Genomic DNA, 13,759 nt, shown 5'->3' on the forward strand with positions numbered 1-13,759 from the left:
AATGTTCTGGGGAGCTGGGTTCAAAACCCACCATGGCAATTGGTAAGATTTGTATTCAATAAATATCTTGAATTAAGAGTCAAGATTAGAGTGGTGCTGGAAAATAACAACAGGTCAGGCAGCATCCAAGGAGCAGGAAAAGCTCTTCATCAGGAAGGGCTTCTGCCTGAAACATCGATTTTCCTGCTCCTCGGATGCTGCCTGACCTGCTGTGCTTTTTCAACACCACTCTAATCTTGACTCTGATCTCCAGTATCTGCAGTCCTCACTTTCATCTAGAATTAAAAGTCTAATGATTGCCATAAATTCATTGTCAAATGTCAGAAAACCCCATTTGGTTCACTAATGTCCTTTTAGGGAAGGAAACTGGCATCCTTACTTAGTCTGCCAGCATCCAAGGAGCAGGAAAATTGACGTTTCGGGCATGAGCTCTTCCTCAGGAATTCTTCAGGCATGAGCCCTCCTGAAGAAGGGCTCATGCCCGAAACGTCGATTCTCCTGCTCCTTGGATGCTGCCTGACCTGCTGCGCTTTTCCAGCATTTTCAGCTCTGATCTCCAGCATTTGCAGTCCTCACTTTCTCCTTACTTGGTCTGCCTACATTGTGACTCCAGACCCACAGCAAATGTGATTGACTCTTAACTGTCCTCTGGGCAATTAGGGATGGGCAATAAACGCTAGCCTAGCTAGTGACGCCCTCAACTCGTGAATAAATAAAAGAAAAATCTCCAATATTGTGGTTACTGTTAGGGGGCCTGTAGACCACTCCTACTGGTTATTTCATTCCCTGCTATTTCTTATCTCTACCCAAGCTGATTTTACATCCTGATTTCCTGAATTAAGTTGCATCAGTGCCATCTTTGATTAACAGCACTATCCCTCCACCTTTACCAGGCTTTCGATTTCTCTTGAATGTCATATACCACTGAATATTCAGGACCTAGTCCTTGTCATCATGCTGCCAATCTGGCTATCACTTATTTACTTCAATTCCCACTGTGTTCCTTTCATTACACGTAATGTTATCTTTTTTGTTTTCTTTGGATTACTTGGACTTACTTTTGGTGCATGCTTAGGTCTATTCTCTCTGTGCATTCTTGTCATTCTGATCTTCCTTTCCAATATTACAGATGTGTTCTTTTGCCTTGAACCTACACCTTGATTTACTCCATCTACCCATGTGTAATTCCTACCCCACATTGTTTTGTTTAAAGCCCTTTCTATTTCCCTTGTGGTACAATTTGTTAGAACACTGGACCCAGCAAGGCTCAGGTGCAAACCCTCCCAATGGGGCAGGTCCAACTTCCCCAATATGAATGTCATTGCATTACAAACTGGAACCTACTTTTCCAACATCTGTCTTTGAGACACATACTCGTTTTACCAAAATTACATGCCCTCTGCCAATTGGCTGAGGTAAGATAATGATCCTTGAGATTTTACATTTGAATTTTGTGCTGAACTCATATGTCAAAGCAGAATCTCTTTCCTCATTCTGTCCATCTCAACATGGGCCATGAGATCTGGATAATCCTTCTCCCACTCTAAGGTCTGTGTTGTTCATTGATTTGTAGAGAAGCCTCTAACTTAATACCCAAGATGGCATCCCTGCCTTCTTCTCCATCAGAACATCAAACACATTGGCCTTGCATCTAGGTATTCCACAACTGAAAACTCTTTTGTTAGTGCCAATTGTGCTCAGCAGAACCCTGCAATTACACCTGATGAAACACCTCACAACTGTTTACTGGGTTTCTGATGGTGATTTGATGACAGAAAGGGAGACGTTTTCACCATTTCAACTGATTTCAACGACTACTCATTGTCGATATTACGGATACCATAGTCAGTGGCAGAGCAGTGAGTGACAGACTGCAACTTGAAGATTTTGCATGTTAATAATACTAATAATGCCTATGTGCTAAATCTGGAAATCAAAGTCTAAGTCAGAGGAATAATGATGGCAATGACAGTTCACCACAAAATGAGAACCATTAAATCCCACTTGCCATTTATGTTCCCATTTGCTAATATTATTTTAGCTCTCTATGATTGAAAGGCAGCTGCCGTTGAATATTTTGCAGAGTTTTACGTCACCTGTAAACTTCCAACTTAGAAGATCATGAATATATATTGAAAGCAAAGATATGTATTACTTCACAGTATTTTCCACACTGATTCATTTCTATCCAGAAAGAATTCCAGTAAATTCCACAGGCATGACCCACCCTTATGAAACTATTTTAGCTTAGATTATTTAGCCACAGTCTAACTTGTATCCCTTGAACTGCTGCTGTTTCAAACGAGAGAGATTGTTTCCTCATTAAGATGTCAGTCTAACAGCTCAGGAATAATGCATGGATTCTTTTTCAAGATTTCAATAACATGAGCTACAAAACTGACTTACAGTGCAACCCCTATGTTCACTGAGCTATGTAATGTTTCTGCTACCACCCCCATTACTTCCAACCTCACTTATTTTAAGTATTGTTAAATACATTGTATGTGGCCCTGATGTTTTTAGAGTATTTAGAGCTCCATTTTTTTAAAAATGACCATTTGAATACTTGTTCATTATTTATTCCAGGAAGTCAGATGCATTTCAGTCACATACTCAGAAACTCTCAGAATGATTCACTTCAATTAAAATCAATCATTGTCTCCTCCTACAATATTGTCCCATTATCTCTCAGTCATCCTCCTGAACTCACTGCAAAGAGGAGCCAGTTGACATTTTAAATCCTCTCCTCCTCTCAGAAGGAACATTCATTACAATGCAGGATCCCTCCCAATGCAGCAAAGAAAATGTTTCCACAAACTGGAACCTGTTCCATGCGCATAAAGTGAATGACAACAACCCATTGAAGACAGCGTCTAGAAATTTTGTGGCGTTCTGAAGGGGTTGGTGTCATCATTAGATTCAGAACTCCAGATTTCTGACCAAGTTCCAATGCCGTCATCTGCCATGGTGGGATTCAAACCCAGGAGTCCCTGGAACTGAGTTGACGTTCTAGTCGATAATGGCACTCGGCTGTCGCTTCTACAATCCCCCTGCGATGGCACGCGAACTCGCTGGTCCCTCCGCAGGTGGGAGGACTGGGTAAAGCCCTTCCCACATTGAGAGCAGGTAAATGGCCTCTCCTCGAAGTAAACCTGCTGGTGGGTCAGCAGAGCGGAAGAATTCATGAACCCCTTCAGAACTAAGACTCTGTGGAACATAAAACAGGGCTGGATCTGGAAATGCTGCTTCAATTTCTGATGGATTCTTTTTCACTGATAGGAGAATGTGACCGAGTAATAGTGCTGACCTCAAGCTGACTCCATTTATACTGTGGCAAGGGCATTCCTCTACAGTCTGGGAGTCACAAGTGGGGAAAGAAGTAAATGCTTGTGAAGGAAGGATAAGGCATGCTCATGTAAATTGTGAAGTTATTTAAATCCCCAGCCTTTTAAAGAATGAAGGAAAAAAAATTCAGCTTACTGTGTCAGTCAGAAGTTCTAACGTTTTCAATAGCTGTTTATTAATATGACCCCAAGGGCTATCACTATATTATTATTAGTGGTTGGCTGTTTCTTGCAATGTATAAGTATCTTCGCAATAGCTTTCTAAGTTTACAATTTGATTGACAGCTCAAATAGCTTATGAAAGGAATATCTAGCTTTGCAATAGGGTAATAAATAAACATATTTAGTAGCTGCCAGGCTTTTAATTGTTTAAATGGGCTTTTGCCATTTTGAATGACTTTTACATTTTTGTGAAAATGACAGGAATGCAGCTCCTGTGGATGACTCATGGTGGATACTGTGCATATTGTCATGGAAGCTGTCAGGGAAAAGGTTGGGGTTGGGGAGCCTACCTTGGCATGAGTTAATGAGGCATTAAGAGGCCTTGTCAACATGGACTGACATGTACTGCCATTAAATTGGCATGGGGGTCAGTATCATAAAGAAACTTGCAATGTGGTTTTCAAATTATGCTACTTTCAGACATCAAAAAATATCTGAGTTTAACAAAAACAAAGTGCTAGAAAAATTCAGCAGGTTCCTCACAAACTGTGGAGAAAGACACAGAGTTAATGTTTTGAGTTAATGATCCTTCAGCTGTAATGAAAGCAGCTGGAAAATAATATTATTTTTTCCAATGACAAATGTTGAGTTGGTGGAGGCGTGGTAGGAAGTAAAATAGATGGAGACAAATGCACGGAGAGAGAGGGATTGCGAACAGGAAGTGTGAATAGGTGAAAATGGGTTGATTGTGCTGGGAGCAATCCATGCAGAACAGGACCTGGGGGTGTGGGGATGGGTAACAAAGATGGATGAAGGCATTTGTACTCCGAAATTGTTAAACTCAACATTGAGTCCTGAGTGCTGTAGGGTACTGGTCGGGAGATTTTGTGACTGGAATGCAAGTGAGCAACCAACTAAGTTACAACTGGCTGTTGAGTAAGGCCGTTAGTACTTGAAAGAGTTAACTGGCATAGCAAGATAAACTCCACCCATTGGGATATAATGGACTGTTCCTGGAAGCCACTACCGATGCATGTGGCTGTGTGTAAAGATTTTATTTAGTTTCCTCACTTGTTAGAAAAATGTTGAAGTCGCAGTATTGCGTACTTCCTTTTCGGTTGTACCTACTATCTCACAAGAGACTACTGTGTAACTGAGACATAATGTGACTAGCTATGAAGCAGGAGATAATAAATCCATTCTGTTTAGTAAGACTGAGCTTATCTTTTGCCAAGTCTTTAAGTGGACATATTTTTACATGTGATAACTTAGACAAATAACAAGAAGGGGGATTGTTGGCAGTAAACGTATCCAAGGCATTGTATATGGCTCAACATCAGGAAATGCTGGTAAAGCTCAGCAGGTCAGGCAGCATCTGTGGAGAGAAAGCAGAGTTGATGTTTCGAGTCAAGTGACCCTTCTTTAGGACCCTTCTTCAAAACCAAAGAACTGCAGATACTGGAAATCAGAAGCAAAATCAGAAATTGCTGGAAAAACTTAGCAGGTCAGGCAGCATCTTCACAACACTGTCACAGGGTCACCTGACTCGAAACGTTAATTCTGCTTTCTTTGCACAGATGCTACCTGACCTGCTGAGTTTTTCCAGCAATTTCTGATTTTGTTTCTGATTTCCAGTACCCACAGTTCTTTGTTTTTTTTTGCATACGGCTCAAATGGACAACATCATTTTAAGACAGCACCAATGATAGTTGTCTGAAGATTCATTGAGCTGCATCATTAAAAGTCTGGAAATGGTCCCATAGTCATAAAAAAGAAATCTGAAATCTTAGCTTTTTTTTAGCAACATTTAGTGAAATTCCAAAACTTACATGAACTATGGCTTTTATCCAGGAAAAAATGAGACATAAAAGCTACAAAAGGAAAGAAGCAGCTTTCATAGAATTTGGTATGAATTTAAAAGCAAATTTTATCACTAAATATCAAAGATTATTAATAGTCAGGCAACTAATATGCTAACATTCTGAACACTTACACAGATTAGCAGTGAAAAATGCTGTCTTTCAGTTTGAAGCTTTGTTTATTTCTGATTTGTGTCCCCCAGAGTAGCCATTCTCAATATGAGCTTAGATTGTCTTTCCTGTAATCATTAACTGAACTATTCCCTTCAAATAGAAGTCCTGTATTCTAGCTAATATCCAGATCAAGCAGTCTGCACACACATCAACCTGTGCATCTCCAATCATTAGATTAGATTCCCTACAGTGTGGAAACAGGCCCTTCGGCTCAACCAGTCCACACCGACCCTCCGAAGAGTAACCCACCCAGACCCATTTCCCTCTGACTAATGCACCTAGCACTATGGGCAATTTAGCATGGCCAATTCACCTGACCTGCACATCTTTGAACTGTGGGACGAAACAGGAGCATCCAAAAGAAACCCATGCAGACAAGGGGAGAATGTGCAAACTCCACACAGACAGTTGCCCAAGACTGGAATCGAATCTGGGTCCCTGGTGCTGTGAGGCAGCAGTGCTAACCACTGAACCACTGGTAAAAAGCATGGAAGGTTGGTTCTAAAGAAGGATCTCAGGATCTGAAATGTTAACTGTCTGATTTTTTTCTCTCCACGGATGCTGCTGAGCTTTTCCAGGACTTTCTGTTTTTGTTTCTGATTTCCAGTATCTGCTGTTCTTTGGTGGTTTTTTTCATGGAAGGGTGACGTTGACTTTCCATAATCCGTCTTTATGTATCATTCTTTCAGTGGAAACTCTAGAGAAATGACAAAGGATCTGAGAAAGCCGTGGAAACAAAACCCCATAAGTTTTACTGCTTTATTCACAGCCACTTTCTTAAAATATTTGCTCATGGGATGTGGGTTTCACTGGCGTAGCTGACAATTATTGCCCGTCATTAATTGCCCCATAAAATGGCAGTGAACTGCCTTATTGGTCTCTCTCCTTGAGGTGAGCAGAGACCCACAGAGCTGGTCAGAAGGGAGTTCCATGATGACAATGTAAAAAGGAACAAAAGTTGTAGTACCACCTTACATATCTATAAAAATCCTGAATTGGATTTTGAGCTGAACATGTATTTTTATATTATGAGAGAATCATATTGTGGTCAGACAGGCTGCTCAAAATGATGGACTTATATAAAAAGGAACGATAAATGAGGCATGCTGGGACATTGAGACAAGCCTTGACCAAAAATGACTGTGCTCGAAGACGCTAGAATAAATAAGCTGCAGAATCCAGACAAGCTGCAGCTACAGACAAATTGTATGCAACTGACCCAGCAGCTGCAGGCGATAAAATATACACTTGAATTTGAATGGAATGGAATTAACCTGAATGCCATCCCCAGGACAATCGGAAACATCAGGTTCCTCACCAGATGAAGGAACGCCTCACACCCCTATTTGGAAAGGGCTACCTGACCTATGTGCACCTAACACCTCCAGGAATGGATGCCCAAGGACCATCCTGCCATTGACATGTCAACACCTGGTAGGGTCCGATCGACTGGGGTGGTTGAGCACTGATTGACCTATTGGTGAACATCGCAGACCCTCTGAAAAGGGTGCAAAGACTTCTAAGTAAAAGAATCACCACAACACCACCCTGAAGAGCAGTAACTCGAGATCAACCCACCATGAAGAAAAGGCAGCCCTGGGACCACTGGGAGAAGATGACCAGAGATCATTGCTACCTGGATCAAGATCAAGATCTAGTGTGGTGACATATGATCATCCAGAGTTAAGTTCGAAGTAGAAGATAGCTGATTAGATTTATAGTGTAAATTGTGAGGTTGTAGTGTATTTTGTTGTTATATTAATTATGTTAAATCAATAAAAATAATTGTTTATTACTATTAAGAGTCAACTTGCAGTTCTTTGTTAGATATAAGAGTTAAAACACACTGTGTGGCAGGCACAACAATATTTTTAGGTAATAGGAATTAGATGCGCTATTCTGGAATTTTCCAAGGTGTTGGGATCCTAAGTTTAGGACCAAAAAGGAGCTCAGCCTGCAGTTACCAGCAGTAGGTCTGGCAGCATAATCATTTGCAAGGGGGCCTAATAATTAGCTCCTTCTGTTTATTGTCCACTTAAAGATGATGGTCAGGTCATGAAGGCAGAAGACACAATTGGACAGACAACAACCTCACCAGGAGAGACATGTGCTGCAGAAGTAAGTTACAGATCACCCTGCCTCTTGCACTTCAATGGGCCATAGAGAGTCTTGTTCCTGTGACATTTAATCTGCTCTCTTCCCACGACATGGTTGTGAGGGAGAAGGGTGCTTCTCCACCAGTATAACATCACCACAACAAATATGGCCCTAATCATGACCTTGAGCAGTCTAAAAGGCAGTTCATCTCTATGATGCCTGAGTCTTGGGAAAGTTTGCTAACAGCAGGAATGCACCAACGAGCTTATCCAATATGATACCCCCTTTTCTCCAGCTGCCTTCAATCTCATTTCTCCACAGGCCCAAGAATATCCAACCCAGTGAATTTCATCATAACAGGAAAGTGCAATTGCTTTCTATTAGTACTGACACACTTTTGGATTTTTGCCAATTAACACTTGTAAATTAGGTTAATTGAAAATAAACTTATCCTCATAATTCAGGCAAGATTAATAATTTAAAAGACCGTGGTAAAACTGCTGTGCATTAGGGGATGCATTATGACAGACAAATCGACCCCTTAATTTATCAGATTAATATTACAACTTCCTAACAAAATACCAACCTGCAATTTCTGCTACATGACATATTTTCTGGTCTTTCTGAAGCGACAAATCTAGAATACAAACTTATTTATTCCTAGACCCAGTTTATCACTCCGGGGTCTGGTGCAAACCCAAACTTATGGATAGGCCACTGAAGCATTATATGTTTGGTCCTAGGGTAGTGATATTGCTGAATGGTCATAAGCTGAATTAGAAGCCAGGGAAGATCAACCTGTAAGAACTGAGGAGACTGCCAGCTGCCAAGGTGAACTGGGCAGATAGCTTTTCTCAGGGATCTGACCCTGAGTCTAAAGCTTAAAAGGAAGTAAGAATGCATGAAACATTCTTCTAGTCCACACTCCTTACAACACACCCCAACACAGCCCATGCCTCATCCTTCCCAGTCCATGCCACTGCATTCTCCCTTCCACTCCTTGTCACACCACATGTCTCCATGACATGGTACACTCCAAAACAATTCCACCATAATAAATGCCAACTCACACCCGATGAACCCTCATATACTTCCTGCCAATGTATGTTTTTCAAAAGTCCTAATGGGCCTACTGTGCCAACCTATCAGATCCTAATCATCCCATTCCCCTTTCAAAGCTCCCATGACATCTCACTATCGATTTGATGCAATATTTCACACTGAAACCCCCTTATCCATTACCCTTTTCCCTGACATATACCATCTAGCCTACTATCTAGCATGGACAAACCTCAAAACCTAGCAGAAATGAGATACAATACATTTCTATTAAAGAATATTCTGATTGTCTATTGCATACCATACCATGTTGAAAAACATTCATTCAGAAAAAAAACTCACTTACTGCACTTTGATTCCCTCAACTAAGTGAAATATCACAGCAGTAATCCTCATTCAAATGCACAATCCTTTATAAGAACAACATTGAAATTCACTGAGCTAATTCAATTATTTTATAATCACTTTAGTCTGTCAAACTATGAATTAGCAGGCACCCTACTGTGATATTGGATGGTTATGAAATCAGTCAGCAGCTACAGTCCAGAGGCTTTTAAGTCAACAAAGTAAAGTAGCAAACAATCATTTTTATTAAACTTTGCAGACATTTTGACATTTCCCTTTGATAGGTATTTTTGATTAGTTTCTTTGGCACCTTTGACAGGTCCATTTGACAATTCTCCTGTGACATTTTTGACCTGTCATCTTCAAGATTCCATTTGATAAATTCTCTTGACACTTCTGAAAGATGCCTTTGAGAAGAGCTTTTGACAGTTGCTTTTGACAGATCTGTCAATATTTCAGTGATTTTGACGGGTATGAGTTAATGCAATTTTTCTGTACATTTATGCCTCCTTTTATTCATAATCCCATAGAGCATTTGACCTCCACTGAAGGGCAGTTTGTTTCATAGAACATAGAACATAGAACATAGAAGAATACAGCGCAGTACAGGCCCTTTGGCCCTCGATGTTGCGCCGATCCAAGCCCACCTAACCTATACTAACCCACTATCCTCCATATACCTATCCAATGCCCGCTTAAATGCCCATAAAGAGGGAGAGTCCACCACTGCTACTGGCAGGGCATTCCATGAACTCACGACTCGCTGAGTGAAGAACCTACCCCTAACTTCAGTCCTATATCTACCCCCCCTTAATTTAAAGCTATGCCCCCTTGTAATACCCGACTCCATACGCGGGAAAAGGTTCACGCTGTCAACCCTATCTAACCCCCTAATCATCTTGTACACCTCAATCAAGTCACCCCTAAACCTTCTTTTCTCTAATGAAAACAGCCCCAAGTGCCTCAGTCTTTCCTCATACGATCTTCCTTCCATACCAGGCAACATCCTGGTAAACCTCCTCTGCACCCGTTCCAGTGCCTCCACATCCTTCCTATAGTATGGCGACCAAAACTGCACACAATATTCCAGATGCGGCCGCACCAGAGTCTTATACAACTGCATCATGACCTCAGGACTCCGGAACTCAATTCCTCTACCAATAAAAGCCAGTACGCCATATGCCTTCCTCACCGCACTATTTACCTGGGTGGCAACTTTCAGAGATCTGTGTACATGGACACCAAGATCCCTCTGCTCATCCACACTACCAAGTATCCGACCATTAGCCCAGTACCCCATCTTTTTGTTATTCTTCCCAAAGTGAATCACCTCACACTTAGCTACATTGAATTCCATTTGCCACCTTTCTGCCCAGCTCTGCAGCTTCTCTATATCCTGCTGTAACCTGCCACATCCTTCCTCACTGTCAACAACTCCTCCGACTTCCGTATCATCCGCAAACTTGCTCACCCAACCTTCTAACCCCTCTTCCAGGTCATTTATAAAAATGACAAACAGCAATGGTCCCAAAACAGATCCTTGCGGAACACCGCTAGTGACGGCACTCAATGAAGAAACTTTGCCATCAACTACTACCCTCTGTCTTCTTCCATCCAGCCAATTCCTAATCCAAACCTCCAACTCACTCTCAATGCCATATCTCCGTATTTTCTGCAGTAGCCTACCATGGGGAACCTTATCAAACGCCTTACTAAAATCCATATATACCACATCTACCGCTTTCCCCTCATCAACCTCCTTCGTCACCTTTTCAAAGAATTCAATAAGGTTTGTGAGGCACGACCTGCCCTTCACAAAACCATGCTGACTATCCTTGATCACATTATTCCTATCCAGATGTGCATAAATCCTATCCCTTACAATTCTCTCTAAGACTTTGCCCACAACAGAAGTGAGACTCACCGGCCTATAGTTACTAGGGTTATCCCTACTCCCCTTTTTGAACAAGGGAACCACATTTGCTATCTTCCAGTCTTCTGGCACTACTCCTGTAGACAAAGAGGACATAAAATTCAAGACCAATGGCTCTGCAATCTCCTCTCTTGCTTCCCAGAGAATCCTAGGATAAATGCCATCAGGCCCAGGGGACTTATCTATTTTCACCTTTTCCAGGATTTCCAACACCTCTTCTCTACATACCTCAAAGCCATCCATTCTACTTATTTGTGACTCAGTATTCACATCGACAACAATGCCCTGTTCCTGAGTAAATACTGAAGAAAAGTATTCATTCAGTGTCTCCCCAATCTCTTCCGCCTCCACACGCAACTTCCCACTACTATCCTTGACTGGACCTATTCCTACCCTAGTCATTCTTTTATTCCTTCAGAGATATCTGAAAATGCTCAAAATTTCGAACTGTTAAGATTCGATCTACTGTACATACATCAGGTTTCATATTCCATGGGCTACCAGAATCTCACTTTGGTTGAGGCAACTGCTGATTTAAATGGCCAGGGGCCATAATGAACTGACTTTGTGAAAATCGCCACAGCCACAAATATGTGCTGGGGTGGGGTGTTACTTCCAGTTTCTAGAATCATCCCCCAGTTTTATTGTGACAGTTTCTCTATTGTGTCGAAAATCCAGGCCTTCAGTTTATAACTTGTTATAATTTGGTAGATTTTGATTTAATCTTTATTCTGTGGCCAGTTATTGTGTGCATAATAAACAATAGTGTGTAACAAGACAGAAAAATAATCACTTAAGACAAACAGAATATGGTTTAACATTCACTATTGCATTTATTGCACAAATTGACTTTTAGTCCAAAAGGTCCAGGACGTGTAGAAAGTAGACAAATCTATTTCTGTCTAACTAACCTCTTTGGTCAATGACATTTTCCTGCATTCTCTTAAACTTCTAATGTCTTTCTCTATACCTGTAAGAATTATGAGCTGGAATGAAACTCATGACAAGGTCTTTACATCGCTGTTCTGTTGTTGTTGATGCTTGCCTCAAGGGATTGTAAGCCAGGACTTATGATATATATGATCCACAAATGAGCATTCTATCCATTTGTTTTGGCATCAGAGGGTATGGGGAAATAAAGGAATCATCAGTTCTTCCAGGGTAGTAGACAATCCTGCAAATAATTTTGTGTCTACAATAACAGACAAGGATGAATGGATGTGCATTTACAAAGCACATAAATTACCTCAAGATGTTGTTTTAGGGCAGCACAGTGGCTCAAAGGTTTGGGCCCAGGCAACTGTCTGTGTGGAGCTTGTACATTCTCTCTGTGTCTGTGTGGGTTTCCTCCAGGTGCTTTGGTTCCTCCCATGGTCCAGAGATGTGGAGGTTAGGTGGATTGGCCATGCGAAATTGCCCATAATGCTCAGGGAGGTGTAATTTGTGTGGCTTAGCCATGGGAAAAGCAAGGTTACAGGGATAGGATGGGATTCTCTTTGTAGGATCAGTGTGGACTTGATGGGCCAAATAGCCTGTTTCTACACTGTAGAAATCCCAATTTGCTTTATATCCACATTGTTGTAATCTAAAAAATGCAGCAGCCAATTTGCACATAATAAAGTCCATCAAAAAGCAATGAAATAATTAGTCAGATCATTCATTGTTAGGTGGTCATCATTAACATTAAGCAACAGGTGAAACTAACCATTGCATGCTTCTGCAACGCAGTAGCAACTTGAATGGAATTTTCCATTAACAAGATACCACTATCAAATCAAAAAAGGCATTCTGCCTCCCTCACAAATGAGTGATATAGCGAATGTATTGCAATACCTGTATGATGCCAGGATTATAGGCCATACCTCACCATGTCTCCTGGATCATATCAAACAACATGGCCATTTGATTGGTCACAATGGATAGAGCACAGTTAAAGATCAATAAACCAAAAGCTTGACAAGCTTGGAATGCAGTAGAATCATAATGGTGGAGTGATGAAAGTCCAGATGTGTAAGAGGCCAAATTTGGAAGGGCATTGTGATAAGAAGGTTTTGTGATGGAGGAAATTAAATAAACAGGGAGAGTGTTCAATCTAAAGATAAGAATTTCAGACTTCAGAGGTTGCTTGCCTAGAAGCCAATTTAATTCGGTGAGTACAGGTGCAATGGATGATTGGAACTTTGCATGAATTACAATATAGAACGTACAATTTTGGTTAAATTCAAGTTTATAGAGATTGAAAAATGGGAAGAAGTGTTGGATTAGTCAGGTCTGGTGATTACAAAGGTATGAATGAGAGTTTCAACAGCAAATGAGCTGAGTAGAGGTGAAACCAAGAATGCTTAAGATTGGGTGATATTGCTCATATCGAACTGGGTTGTCATGGTGATGGAGAGGATATGTGATTGGATGTTGGTCTTGAATTTATGTATGACAGAATTATTGCAAATTGTCTGGTTCAACTATGGCCGGTTGCCAAGGAGAGGGATAGAGTTACGGGCTTTGGAGCAGAATTTGTGCCAAGGACCAAAGCCAATAGCTTCTTCCTGTTTTGTCCTTTATACTTATGTAATTTACCACAGTAGTTACTTGTTATTAACTAGAAGCAGGAAGCTTGAATGATTCTTCCTCCATAGCCTAGACAGACTTAGGTCAATAATGGTGTGTATTATAGACAAAAGTGAAAACAAAATTTTCTTTTCAACTGAACTTTGAGAACAAATATTCAATTCCACAAATGAAATTTCCATCTCCCATAATGAAACAACTGATATGACAACTTTTAA

Source organism: Chiloscyllium plagiosum, unplaced genomic scaffold (assembly GCF_037043375.1).
Source record: "Chiloscyllium plagiosum isolate Xiang-an unplaced genomic scaffold, Cpla_swu_hap1 HiC_scaffold_34, whole genome shotgun sequence".
Lineage (NCBI taxonomy): Eukaryota > Metazoa > Chordata > Chondrichthyes > Orectolobiformes > Hemiscylliidae > Chiloscyllium > Chiloscyllium plagiosum.